Genomic DNA, 13,388 nt, shown 5'->3' on the forward strand with positions numbered 1-13,388 from the left:
CAATGACACCAATGATGGGACACTTTTCCTGCCAATGACACCAATGATGGGACACTTTTCCTGCCAATGACACCAATGATGGGACACTTTTCCTGCCAATGACACCAATGATGGGACACTTTTCCTGCCAATGACACCAATGATGGGACACTTTTCCTGCCAATGACACCAATGATGGGACACTTTTCCTGCCAATGACACCAATGATGGGACACTTTTCCTGCCAATGACACCAATGATGGGGTAACGTTCCTCTCCCTAATAGCAAATGTGGTGATATTTACTCCCACTGATGCCAGGAAAATATCCACTCCGCTGCCCACAGTCTGGCCCCTCTAAAATCTGTGGAACAATAAACTGGTACTTTGTTTAAAAAGCTTGGTGACCCCTGACCTATACTAAAACTGTCTTGCTGTGATACATAAAGTAAGGGAACTATAAAAGGTTAAATACCACTTTTGAGAAAATTTTGCTCTAGACTTCTGCTAGTCTGATCACATGACCAAAATCCTAGGCATCTAATCATGTGATCTCAGATAACAGGGAGGAGCACACTTGCAATTGGCTGAGCCTTCCTTTTCTTCACCAGTAATCATAGGCCTTGGCTTTTGGTTATATGATCAGGAATGGAATAGTAAATATTTCAGATATTTTAGCTCTTTCATTTTACCCACTCGAGCAAGGCCACTCACTTCAGACACAAGATTAGCCATCATACTGGACAACCTATGAAAGAGACTTCAGGCACAAAACTAGCCATCACACTGGACAACCTATGAAAGAGACTTCAGGCATAAGGCTAGCCATCATACTGGACAACCTATGAAAGAGACTTCAGGCATAAGGCTAGCCATCACACTGGACAACCTATGAAAGAGACTTCAGGCATAAGGCTAGCCATCACACTGGACAACCTATGAAAGAGACTTCGGGCACAAGACTAGCCATCACACTGGACAACCTATGAAAGAGACTTCAGGCACAAGGCTAGCCATCACACTGGACAACCTATAAAAAAGACTTCAGGCACAAGACTAGCCATCACACTGGACAACCTATGAAAAATACTTCAGGCACAAGACTAGCCATCACACTGGACAACCTATGAAAGAGACTTCAGGCACAAGACTAGCCATCACACTGGACAACCTATGAAAGAGACTTCAGGCACAAGGCTAGCCATCACACTGGACAACCTATGAAAGAGACTTCAGGCACAAGACTAGCCATCACACTGGACAACCTATAAAAGAGACTTCAGGCACAAGGCTAGCCATCACACTGGACAACCTATGAAAGAGACTTCATGCACAAGGCTAGCCATCACACTGGACAACCTATGAAAGAGACTTCAGGCACAAGACTAGCCATCACACTGTACAACCTATAAAAGAGACTTCAGGCACAAGATTAGCCATCACACTGGACAACCCATGTAGCCCCACTTTAGGCTCTCAATGTTTTCATGCATGCTCACAACTGCTGCCAACAACTAGCATCATATGACTTCTACTCTTGACAACCAATAAGGAATCGCCCCTTGTTGGTCCAACTGCAACAGATATAGTCTGGTTGATCACCGGAGGCAACTACATCTCCTTACCTCCTGCAATAATTAAATAACATCCATAAAGGTGTTGTTTTTCTCTTGGTGACCAAAGTCCCTCTTAGCCTATTCTCCTTTGCAGAAAAGCACCTGCTGCCTCCCATCCAGCCCCTGTGTGGATTTTTTTTTTTTTTTTTTACAAAAATCAGATTTTTCTCTCTCCTAACTGAATTTGCTGGGAGAGAGTCCAGCTCCGGCAAGGAATGTAATTCATTAATCTGAAGCTATCCAAATTCGAACCTGCATTGCAGAGGCAACACAAAAGGCAGACATGCTTCCTGCTAGCATTGCTTTGACCAGATCCATTGTGCAGCTGGCATCTGGACCTGAACTTAGGCTATTTGCGCCCAATGACCCCTCTTTTTTTTATGTTCTCAGAGAACACCCATTCAGGAATTGGCCTCACGTAAAGCCTGGGAGATGAATTAAATAGGCAGCACTGGCCATCTGTCCTTCAGAGCCGCCTAGCACTGCCTCTGTTTCAATGCATCCCCCCCCCCAATTCCCCCACCCCCACCCTGCTCCTTTAGCATTTGGCACAGATCCACTGCACTTTAACCCTCGCCACTCTGCGAGCGGGCAAGCATATGTCACCATTATTAATGCAAAAAAATAAAAATAAAGAATAAAGTCAGAAATTCTTAAGCACTTGCCTGAACCTTGGTGATAGGCAGCCAGAAATAGAATAATCCAGTTTTTCTGCAGGACGGAGGGGGAAAACGGGGAAAAAAAATAGAAATAAAAAAAAAGGCTAGAATGGCACCGGGGGTTTACGAGCTCGTATGACGCGGAGAGGGACAGGCAGCGAGTTTGCTGCAGCTGGGAGCACTCGGGGAAAATGCAGAAGCCCTTTCTATTATTGGTGACACTTCCAACAAATGACAATATCCATCTGGATGGAAGCAGGGAGTGCGTGAGCTAACAGCATTACATCACAGCTCCTCTGGCCCAGCTGATTGAACATACTAGAAGCCGGCTGCACTGGAATAACACCCAGAGCCAACAAAGGAGGTTTATTTCATAACACAGGGAGCGGACGGGGCAGATAAACGGTAATGGATAGCAACAGAACGGACGCAGTGCAATGGATGCTGGTTTTATGGGAAATGCCCGACACACATACGTTTATAAAGGAGTCAGTGTTTTCTAGCTGGCAGGGGAGTGGCCTAGAAAAAATTTGTCAGCTGATTCAGGTGTGAAATTATTTTATGCTTCGTTTTTATTCTGGACGAGTGCAGAAACCTAAGGGCTTGTGTACACGGGTGTTTATCTGCGTTTGAAAAGCACGTCACATGTAGGTCAGCAAATGCCCTTTTATGTCAATGGCTGCTCTGCGTTTCTCTGAATGCAGCAGGTCCTATTAGAGATGTGTTTACATTGCAGGCAAATGGGGTCAAACAGAGCTTTTTGCGTCCTAATGCATGTGTTTTTGCGTTCCAGTGAAGTGTAAAAACCTGCACTTGACAGATACACCCGTGTATATATGCCCTAAGGGGTTGTTCATACCAGATGCATTGCTGTGCATTTTCAAATGCAACAGAGTGAGCGTAAAAAAATCCAATGATTTCAAAAAGACCTGTTCACACCAATGCTATGGAGTTGCAGCATCGTATAGATATGCTTTATACTGCACTTTAGGTGTGCTGACTTGCATTTTGCCATTCAAATCAATTAAATAACCTTGAAGCGGAGTTCCACCCAGAAATGGAACTTCTGTGGATCGGGTCCCTCCCCCCCCCCCCCCTCCTGTGCCACATTTGGCACATTTCCGGGGGGAGCGGATACCTGTCAAATCCAGGTATCTGCTCCCACTTCCAGGGAAAGATTGGCGCGAACTACGCAATGTCCGCCCCCCCCCCCCCTCCTTCCCCCCTGCTGCCTTCTGGGAGACACACAGGTCCCAGAAGACAGCAGGGACCATTCAGAAAGTGCAGCAGGCTCCCTGGACAGGTAAGTGTCCTTACATTAAAAGTCAGCAGCTACAGTATTTGTAGCTGCTGATTTTTTTTTTTTCCCTAGGGGGAACTCCGTTTTAATGTGTAAGTCCACCCTAAAATCCCAGCATCTATAGATAGCCACAATCTAACACTAACCTATCTAGCCCTATAAAGAAGAAATCGGTATACATACCTTTTTTGAAGCTGATCCGATCTGGTCTCCAGCAGCGGAAGCTCTGCAGAGGAGACACCTGACAATGACTGTGTCCTCTGCACCCACCTCCACAGTGAAGCCACAGCTAACAGCTCGGGGTGGGATCAGGTCGGAACGGCTTAAAAAAAAAAAAAAAAAAAAAAAAAAAAAAAGGTATGTATACCTTTCTTCTTTACAGGGCTAGACAGGTTAGTGTTAGATCATGGATGTTTGTAGATGCAGAGATTTAAGGCTACTTTCACATTGGGGTGGGCGGGCACCGGCGGTAAAGTGGCGATATATTTAGCGCTGCTTTACCGTCGTTTTAGCGGTGCTATTTGGTCGCTAGCGGGGTGGTTTAAACCGCCCGCAGAGTGCCGCTTTGCTGGCGGGTTTGCAGCACTGACCCATTGTTTTCAATGGGAGGGGGTGCTTTAGGAACGGTGAATACACCGCTCCTATAGCGCTGCAAAGATGCGGCTTGCAGGACTTTTTTTTGACCGTCCTGCAAGTGCACCGCTCCAGTGTGAAAGCCCTCGGGGCTTTCACATTGGAGTGAATTGAGCGGCTCTTTCAGGGCGCTTTGCAGGTGCTATTTTTAGCACTATAGAGCCTCTGTGTGAAAGTAGCATTAGTGTTAGGGTGAACTTCTACTTTAAGTCTGGGTTCACTGCCAGTAAAACACTGAGCGCTTTTAAAGAGCTTTTCAGGCGCTTTTGAGGAGCTTTAATTTCAATGGAGAGGGGCATTTTTTCAACGTCCTGCCCCAATGTGAAATCAGTCATGGTAATGGATCAATGGAAATAGGTTTTCGTGAGCTTTTTAGGCGCTTTTTTTTTTGCGCGAAAGCGCCTGAAAAGTGCTTCAGCATGAAAGGGGTCTAAGAAAGGTCGTTCCTGAAGAACGGAAAACGATAGATGTTGCAATATGTCATCAAATCGTTCATTCCATGCCTAGAAGACTTGGTGCTGTCCTTACAAATCATGGAGGTAATACAAAATACTAGATGTAGTAGTTTTGCTGTAGGGTGTATTCATTTTTGCATCAACTGATATTGATTAAAATCTTTCATTTTCAAAAGGGGTGTACTCATTTATGCTGAGCACTATGTATGTATGTGTGTGTATATATATATTGAAGATCATTTCAAAAATATCCAAATTCCTCAGTGTATGATGTATGAAAGGAGGGGATTCATGTCAGTGGCCAGCTGGCAGATCATTCGCTTGCATCCACCAAAAATGCTGACCCTTGTGTGAACTTGAACCATTGTGCACACTCCTGGTCTGGTGACGAGGGGTCACAGGAAGCAGGTGTCTTTTATTGGGGAACGAAGGGAACTCAATCTCTTGATCCAATACAGTTTATAGCATGAATGTTATTGTCTGTTATTGCATAGCTCCCAACTGTCCCTGATTTCGAGGGACTGTCCTTGATTCGGAGCAATGTCCCTCTGTCCCTCATTCCTTCTCATTTGACCCTCATTTTGGTCTGATCTATATAATTTTATATAAAATGCACATTTTATCTATCAAAAAAGAAAAATGGAGAAAACCCCTTAGATGTGGGACTTTATAGGTACTACCATGTTCACATACGTAGAAAAATACGTAAAAAAATTATACATAGTTACAATATCACAGAAACATATAAATAATCAAGGATGCATAAAAATACACAAAAAATCATGGATAGGTGTAATGGAGTAACCCAAACCCATATCTATCAAAAAATGTTTTCCAGAGCTAAACTTTTCATCTGATTTCTAACTCGCTGCATTTTTAAATTCCAAAAGCCAATATAAAGGAATAGTAGTGGTAAAAAAAAGCACTTGTGGGTTTAACCATTCTTGTTTTTTTTTTTTTGTACAATTCTCCTTTAAGGGGGTGTGGCAAGGGGTGTGTCCTGCACCTGCATACTTTTGCTGATAGGTGTCCCTCGTTTCCATCTCAAAAAGTTGGGAGGTGTGGTTTTTGCACTAACACAGCAGAGAGATACTGAGCTTTTATGTTATAAACAGACATACTGTACAGGAGGAGATGTAGAGGCCTGTAGTGGGCTGGGGTGCATTACACGAAATGGCTAACTAGCTAAAGGCATTAAAGAAAATAATGCCCAGCTCATAAAGCTTAGTACAAGGACTAATATTTAAATCTACCTAGACTAAAAAAACAAAATGTATATATTTTTGTTTTTTTAACTAAACATCGTTATCCTGGTGTGAGGTACCCTTTGTGAATTGAGACTTAGACCCCTTTCACACCAGGGCGTTTTGCAGGCGCTATAGCGTTAGAAATATTGCAAGGGGAATATCTCCTAAACCGTACAGGTTTAGGAGTTATACTTTTGCTTACAGGTAAGCCTTATTATAGGCATACCTGCAGGTCAAAGTTAGAAAAGCAAATAATATATTGTAGCGTACCAATTCTTAGATGCAATGGCTGTATTCGTTTTCTTTTTTGTTTTTTGCAAGGGGATTTTCATTCAGTGATCCAGCAAGTAAGTCTGTTGTTTTTCAAGAGAACATGCTCTCTAGCAGAATGCATCAGTTACAGGGATGAGACAGACCATTTAACACTGACAGGGATGCTTACAAACAATCAACTTTTATTTATGTAAAACCCTTACCCCAACAGGAAAAACAAAAATGTTTGCTGTAACTGCCTATAAAGTGTGAGCTGGAGTTTGGCTTCAATTTGTTAGTGTATCTAAATCTACTAATACATCCAACACTACCCTTCCCCCAGACTGACAATTCTGCTGTCCAGAGGTCCCCCCTGTGCTCATTCATCCAGAGTATAGGCACTATAATACAGGAGGGTGTGTTACTTTTTGCTATAATAAATATAAAAAAAAAAAAGTAAAACAAATTTCTTCATAAGTTTAGGCTAATATGTATTCTACCACATATTTTTGGTAAAAAAATAAAATAAATCCCAATAAGTGCAAAATAGGGGATATTTTTATGCCATTTGTATTATTTTCTTTTCTTTACTAGTATTTTATCAGCGATTTTTAGCAGGACTGTGACATTGCGGCAGACAGATTGGACACTTTTTTGGGACCATTGACACTTATACAGCGATCAGTGCTATAAAAAATGCACTGATTACTGTATAAATGACACTGGCAGGGAAGGGGTTAACACTAGGGGGCGATCAAGGGGTTAAGTGTGCACCCTGGAAGGTGTTTCTAACTGTGGGGGGATGGGACTGATTGGAGGAGGAGAGAGATCGCAGTTCCCAATCACTAGAAACAGCAGATCTCTCGCTACTCCCCTGTGAGAGCGGGGATCTGCCCGTTTACATTGACAGATCCTCGTTCTGGCTCTCTGTGGAGCGATCGCTGGTGACCAGTAGACATCGTGGTCACCGGCCACATGCATCGGCTCCAGCGTCGCACTGGAGGCACGTGCCTCCAATAGCTCTTAAAGCGGCCAGCGTACAATGACGGCGGTTCCTGCAGCCGTGCTAACCTGCCGCAATACAACAGTGGCGGCCGGTCAGCAAGTTGTTAAGCGCTAGGTTTAGCACTTGAGCAGTCATTTCAATGGCCAGAATAAATGATACTTCTGACCAATGAAACAAATGAATGCCAATATGCTTGACGCACCTAAACGCCATTGATAAAAACGCAGCTTTAGGTGCATTTTTAATGCTGCTTTCTCCTGCCAGGAAAAAGGTGTTTAGAAGAGTTGCAGTGTGCATGAGGCCTAAAACATCTAATGGAGTATAAATCCAACTTTTCTGTTCTGACATGACCAGGCTCAGCTATATCAGAGGAAATTCTATTCTTATACGTCATGCGTGTAAACACGCCTAAAACACGCTTAAGCTCTGGGTGCATTTAGCACTTGAGCGTTCATTTCAATGTCCAGAATAAATTACTATTAAGGCCAATAAAATTAATGAATGTCAAAACGCTTGATGCGCCTGAACATGTCTAAATGTGTTTTAAAAGTTCCTGACAGAAAAAAGGCATTAAGAAGAGCTACAGTGTGTGTGAGGGCTGAATCTTCAAATGGGCGGTCACATGACCGATCACCTGTCCAAAAAGAGCGGGAATCACAAATGGTCACATAAATCCACCATTGCAGCCCTGGCACTCGCTGACTCAGAAATATCTGAGGAGATTCTACTCTTGTATGTCATACAGAGGATAAGGAAAGTCAAACTCTGGTAAAGGAAGACATTATTTTTGGATTTGGGGAATCTTTTTTTCATCCTGGAGTTCAAATTTAAAAACTGTTATTAGTCATAAAAGATATGTCGGAAAGCTATAGCACAGTTAATATTTAGAAATTGTTAGGTTTACTGAATAAAATAGAACGGACACATCCTTTTAACTGAATTCTCACATTTTTATGACAACAGTATAGACACACCATATTTTGTCTTTTTTCTCTGCAAAGTAATGTGTGGTACATCATGCACCTTGCAATTAAGCTTAAGCACAGCTGGTGTAATGATTCTAAAGTTCTTCAATCCTGCATGATAACGGCTCTTTGATGCAGACAACTGTGAAAATATGTGATTTGTAGGTGTCAGGACCGTTTATAAAGACACCACGCAATACCACACACTATTTTATCACTCCTTCAATCAGGGGTGTCCAAACTTTTTCAAAGAGGGCCAGATTTGATGAAGTGATCATGCGTGAGGGTCCACCATTTTGCCTGACATTCTTTGGACCATTAAACATAAATGCAAATTAACTGATACACTGCCCAGCAAGAATTCTCTTGCCTTTGTGGCTGTGTGGTCTAAGGATGAGCTGGTGCATGTTATTTGCATATTTATTTTTTGATTATTTCACATTTGAATATTGCACTTTATATTTATTGATAATTGTCTCACTGAGTATGCGCCATATTATCCTTTTTCTTTTATTTATTTTGTGTCAGAACACCTTGTTATGTTGGCAGCTATTCATTTTGTAGCAGTTTGCGCATTGGTAATTTTACATTGCTTATTTGGCGTTTTGCAGGCGCTATAGCATTAAAAATAGCGCCTGCAAAATGCCCTAAAACAGCTGCTCCGAGGGCTTTCACACTGGAGCAGTGCACTGGCAGGGTGTCAGAAAAAGTCCTGCCAGCAGCTTCTTTGGAGCGGTGATTTCACCGCTCCTCCACCGCTGCTCCCCACTGAAATCAATAGGGTAGCGCTGCGATACCGCAGCGGCATTTTGCTGGCGGATTTAAACCCTTTTCAACCGCGAAAACGACGGTAAAGCGACGATAAAAATAGCGCAGCCTTACCGCTAATGCCCTAGGCGGCGCAGTGTGAAAGGGCTCTAATGCAGCCTAATCACTGACCATCTGCAGCCTCACCATTGTCAATGAATGCAGCCTCACAAGTGCCATGTATGCAGCCTCACAAGTGCCATGTATGCAGCCTCACCATTGCCATGAATGCACCCTCTGAATGCAGCCTCACCATTGCCATCAGTGCAGCCTGATTGATGCCCATCTGCAGCCTCCGAGGGGATGGGGGCAGGACAAGCGCCAACAGATTACATACAGGTGAATCTCTTGTTTACTCGGCGGCCTCTTTAATACAAAGTCCCACCTCCTATTATAGACAGAACAGTCGTCCAATGGCAGCCCAGGAGATGGGACTTCCTATTACAGATGCCGCCGAGTAAAATTCTCCTGTATGTAATCTGTTGGCGCTCGTCCCGTGCCCCCTCCCTATGCATTCATGTCACTGGTGAAGCTGCATTCAGAGGGTGCATTCATGGCACTTGTGAGGCTGCATTTATACAGAACAGTTGTCCAATGGCAGGCCGGGAGATGGAACTTCCTATAACAGACGCCTATAAGTAAACACTCGTTCTGTCCCCTCCAAGGCTGCCAGAACTGAACGATAAATACGGGATATATCTTTTGAGCCCCCCCCCCCCCAACGAATCCCTGAGCCCGCGTTCGCTGGGGGCCCACAAAAGATATATATATATCCAAGTTACCAGTGGAGCCTTTTTAACCACTTGCCGACCAGCGCACGACGATGTACGTCGACAGAATGGCACAGGCAGGCAAATGGGTGTACATGTACGTCCCTTTAAATTTGCCACCCTGGTCGGGACCTCCGTGAGTCCGGTCGCGGGACCCACAGACTCGATCGCCGCGGGCATCCCCGCGATAGTCTCACGGAGCGGCCGAATGAAGAAATGCCGTTGTAAACAACATTTCTCCATTCTGCCTAGCAACTAGTGACGCTGATCTCTGCTCCATGTGATTGGAGCAGAGATCAGTGTTCACTAAATGAAAGCCCAACCCCCCCACAGTTAGTAACACACCCTTAGTAACACTTAACCCCTACACTGCCACCCACTGGTTAACCCCTTCACTGCCAGTTTCATTTACACAGGAATCACTGCATTTATATAGCAGTGATTATTGTATAAATGACAATGGTCCCAAAAATGTGTCAAAAATGTCCGATGGGTCCCCCACAATGTCGCAGTCACAATAAAAAATGGCTGATCGCCGCCATTACTAGTAAAAAAAAAAATAATAAAAAATTATTAATAAAAATGCTATAAAACTATCCCTATTTTGTAAACGCTATAACTTTTGCGCAAACCAATCAATAATCGCTTATTGCGATTTTTGTCACCAAAAATATGTAGAAGAATACGTATCGGCCTAAACTGAGGGAAAAAAATGTTTTTTTTATATATTTTTGGGGGATATTTATTATAACAAAAAGTAAAAAATAATGTGTTTTTTTCAAAATCGTCGCTCTATTTTTGTTTATAGCGCAAAAAATAAAAACCGCAGGGGTGATCAAATACCACCAAAAGAAAGCTCTATTTGTGGGAAAAAAAGGACATCAATTTTGTTTGGGAGCCACGTCGCACGACTGCGCAATTGTCAGTTAAAGCGATGCAGTGCCGAATCGCAAAAAGTGGTCTGGTCTTTGACCAGCAAATTGGTCCGGTCTGAAAGTGGTTAAACCGGAACACAGGCTGCAATTGGCCCACGGCCCAGACTTTGCACATGCCTGCCTTAAATGATCTTGTGTCATTAACTTGCAAAGTGTACAGCTACTGTGAAAATATTACCTCTCCCCTATTTGACAAAGAGCACTCAATAGGAACTGACACATTGGGCATTGCACCCCAATCAGTAATTCCGCTATACTTATAGCTAAGTATAAAACCTTTCAGACTCATGCAGCAAGTATCCTGAGAGATGTGTAGGACAATATATTACTACTTAGAACCGTGGTCTCCAACTTTTTTTAACTTTGATGGGCCATATTGGAAGAAGAGGAATTATCTTGGGTCACACATAATATACACTAACAAGGATAGCCGATGAGCAGAAAATGTCAGGCAGATCACAAGTTAACAAACACTGATATAGATAATGTACCTAACTTTACAACTTCCTTTTTTTATATATTTTTTTATTTTTTTATTTTAAAAGTAAAAGAGGCAACATGAAACTAGTGTGATATTTGACATTGTTTTAGATAAACTAACCCAGCCTTTTTCAATCAGGGTGCCTTTAGGTTTCTTCTGGGGTACTTTGGCAAAATGCCTACAAATTGTTTACAAACCAGCAGGTGAATGAAATCTGCCCTCTAGCTGCACAAAGCCACAGGTTTTATTTTTTCAACATTCCAGCCACCAGTGTGCTAACAACCAATGACATCATCTGTTGATAAGGAGGGCCCCGGGCACCTGTTTACCCCTCCTCATCAGCACTGGGGTCACATTAGGTGAATGAAGGAGAAGAGAAACATTGGAACACTAGTCATTCAGTACCAGTGTGCAATAGTGTATTTGCTTTGGAAGAACAAATCACCTCTAACATTGGGGGGTTGATTTACTAAAGGCATGTGATTGGGTATTCTTTTCAAACTGAAGCTTTACCGCCTTTTCTAAGCTCTGGAGCAGCTGCATTTGCAGAGGGCAACTGCCGTTTGTCTTTAGTAAATGAACCCCTTGGTGTCCTACGTGTGCGGATGTTGCTGCATTATGTAAAACTATTTGTTTTAATTTTTTTACATTTTTGAACGGTGTGCCTCAAAATTGTGCATAATTTTAAAGGGCTCCCTAACTGAAAAAAGGTTGAGAAACACTGAACTAACACATAAATATCTGGTTGGATGAATGTAGTAGTAATTCTCAATGAATTCTCAAGGTGCTCGTCAGATATTTTGGTTCTAATTTTGTCCTTTATGTGTGCCATTCTTAAAAATAGTTCCTCACAAATATAGGTGCTGCTGAAAACTGAAGACATGAATACAGTAAACTGGCCCTTTGTTTAGAAAGTTTGGAGACCCCTGTTCTAAGGTAAAAAGGCTTATTAGGGTGTGATGGTGGTCCCTAGCCCTCTCCATGTCTTTTTTGTCTGTCCCTGTTCAATTGGGACAAGTAGAGCGCTTGAGCAAGAGAGCTGGACCCAACAGGAAATTCCTTGTATGACGTTCAGCAAAGGTCTTGGGTAGAGAGAGACATCAAACCCTATCTTCATAGACACTAAAGCCTTCATGATTGAAAGATTCAAATACAGCCTTAGTCTTTCTTATCCTTCCCATTCAAATCATATTCATTAGGAAATAACAGGTTTACTTTAACACATACAGGCGATACTCGAAAAAATTGAATATCGTGCAAAAGTTTCTTTATTTCACTAATGCAACTTAAAAGGTGAAACTAATATATGAGATAGTGAAGATATTAGCCAGCACACCATGGAACGACAAATAGCGTCCAAATGGGTAATTCATTGCATGATCACAACACAACACAAGGAGAGTGCAACGTTTCGAGGTCACGCAGGACCTCTTCGTCAGGCATGTGATGTCATCTGCTGGTGTTGGTCCACTGTGCTTCATTAAGTCCAGGGTCAACGCAGCCATCTACCAGGAGATTTGAGAAAGATGAAAGACATGAGACCGAGCAATGCAGAAGAGCTGAAAGCCGCTATTGAAGCATCCCGGTTTTCCATAACACCTCTGCAGTGCCACAGGCTGATAGCTTCCATGCCATGCCGCATTAAGGCAGTAAATGCTGCAAAAGGGGCCCAAACCAAGTACTGAGTACATATGCAAGCTTATACTTTTCAGAGGTCCGATATTGCTCTATGTACAAGCCTTCTTTTATTGATTGCATGTAATATTCTCATTTTCTGAGATTGTGGATTTGGGGTTTTCATGAGCTGTAAGCCATAATCATCACAATTATGACAAATTACGGCTTGAACTTGCTTTGCATGTAATGAGTCTATCTCATATATTAGTTTCACCTTTTAAGTTACATTAGTGAAACAAATGAACCTTTGCACGATATTCAAATTTTTTGAGTATCACCTGTATTAATCAACAACAATAAATATCAATGAACCTCACCAATCAAGATAAGGACAACTGGATCTTTTAATTCTGATTCCACATAATACTTCTTGGCAGAGAAAAGAGGGAACTTTATTCCTCTACCTGAGGTTTGATCTGACGAACACCAGGACCCAGTGGGCTCGTTAAGTGTCCACTCCTTGCATTATTCCGAGGATTAAACAGGTAGGAGCGTATTCCATGATATTTACTCCTGAGCCAAGAGTGATACGTCCTTGTTTGGAGATATAAAATATTAATTTTCACCACAACAATATATCTGCCAGTGGTGCTGTGTAAATAATGGG

At 42.6% G+C, this 13,388-nt stretch overlaps 1 protein-coding gene across 10 annotated transcripts in view; it reads right to left on the minus strand.

The window, feature by feature from the left end:
* MAGI1 (membrane associated guanylate kinase, WW and PDZ domain containing 1) overlaps positions 1-13,388 on the minus strand; it is a 708,238-nt gene that overhangs the window by 364,021 nt on the left and 330,829 nt on the right. The gene's annotated exons all lie outside the window — the stretch shown is intronic.

The sequence above is a fragment of the Lithobates pipiens genome, unplaced genomic scaffold (assembly GCF_037356315.1).
Source record: "Lithobates pipiens isolate NorthernLeopardFrog02 unplaced genomic scaffold, aLitPip1_a1.2 Scaffold_23, whole genome shotgun sequence".
NCBI classification, from domain to species: domain Eukaryota; kingdom Metazoa; phylum Chordata; class Amphibia; order Anura; family Ranidae; genus Lithobates; species Lithobates pipiens.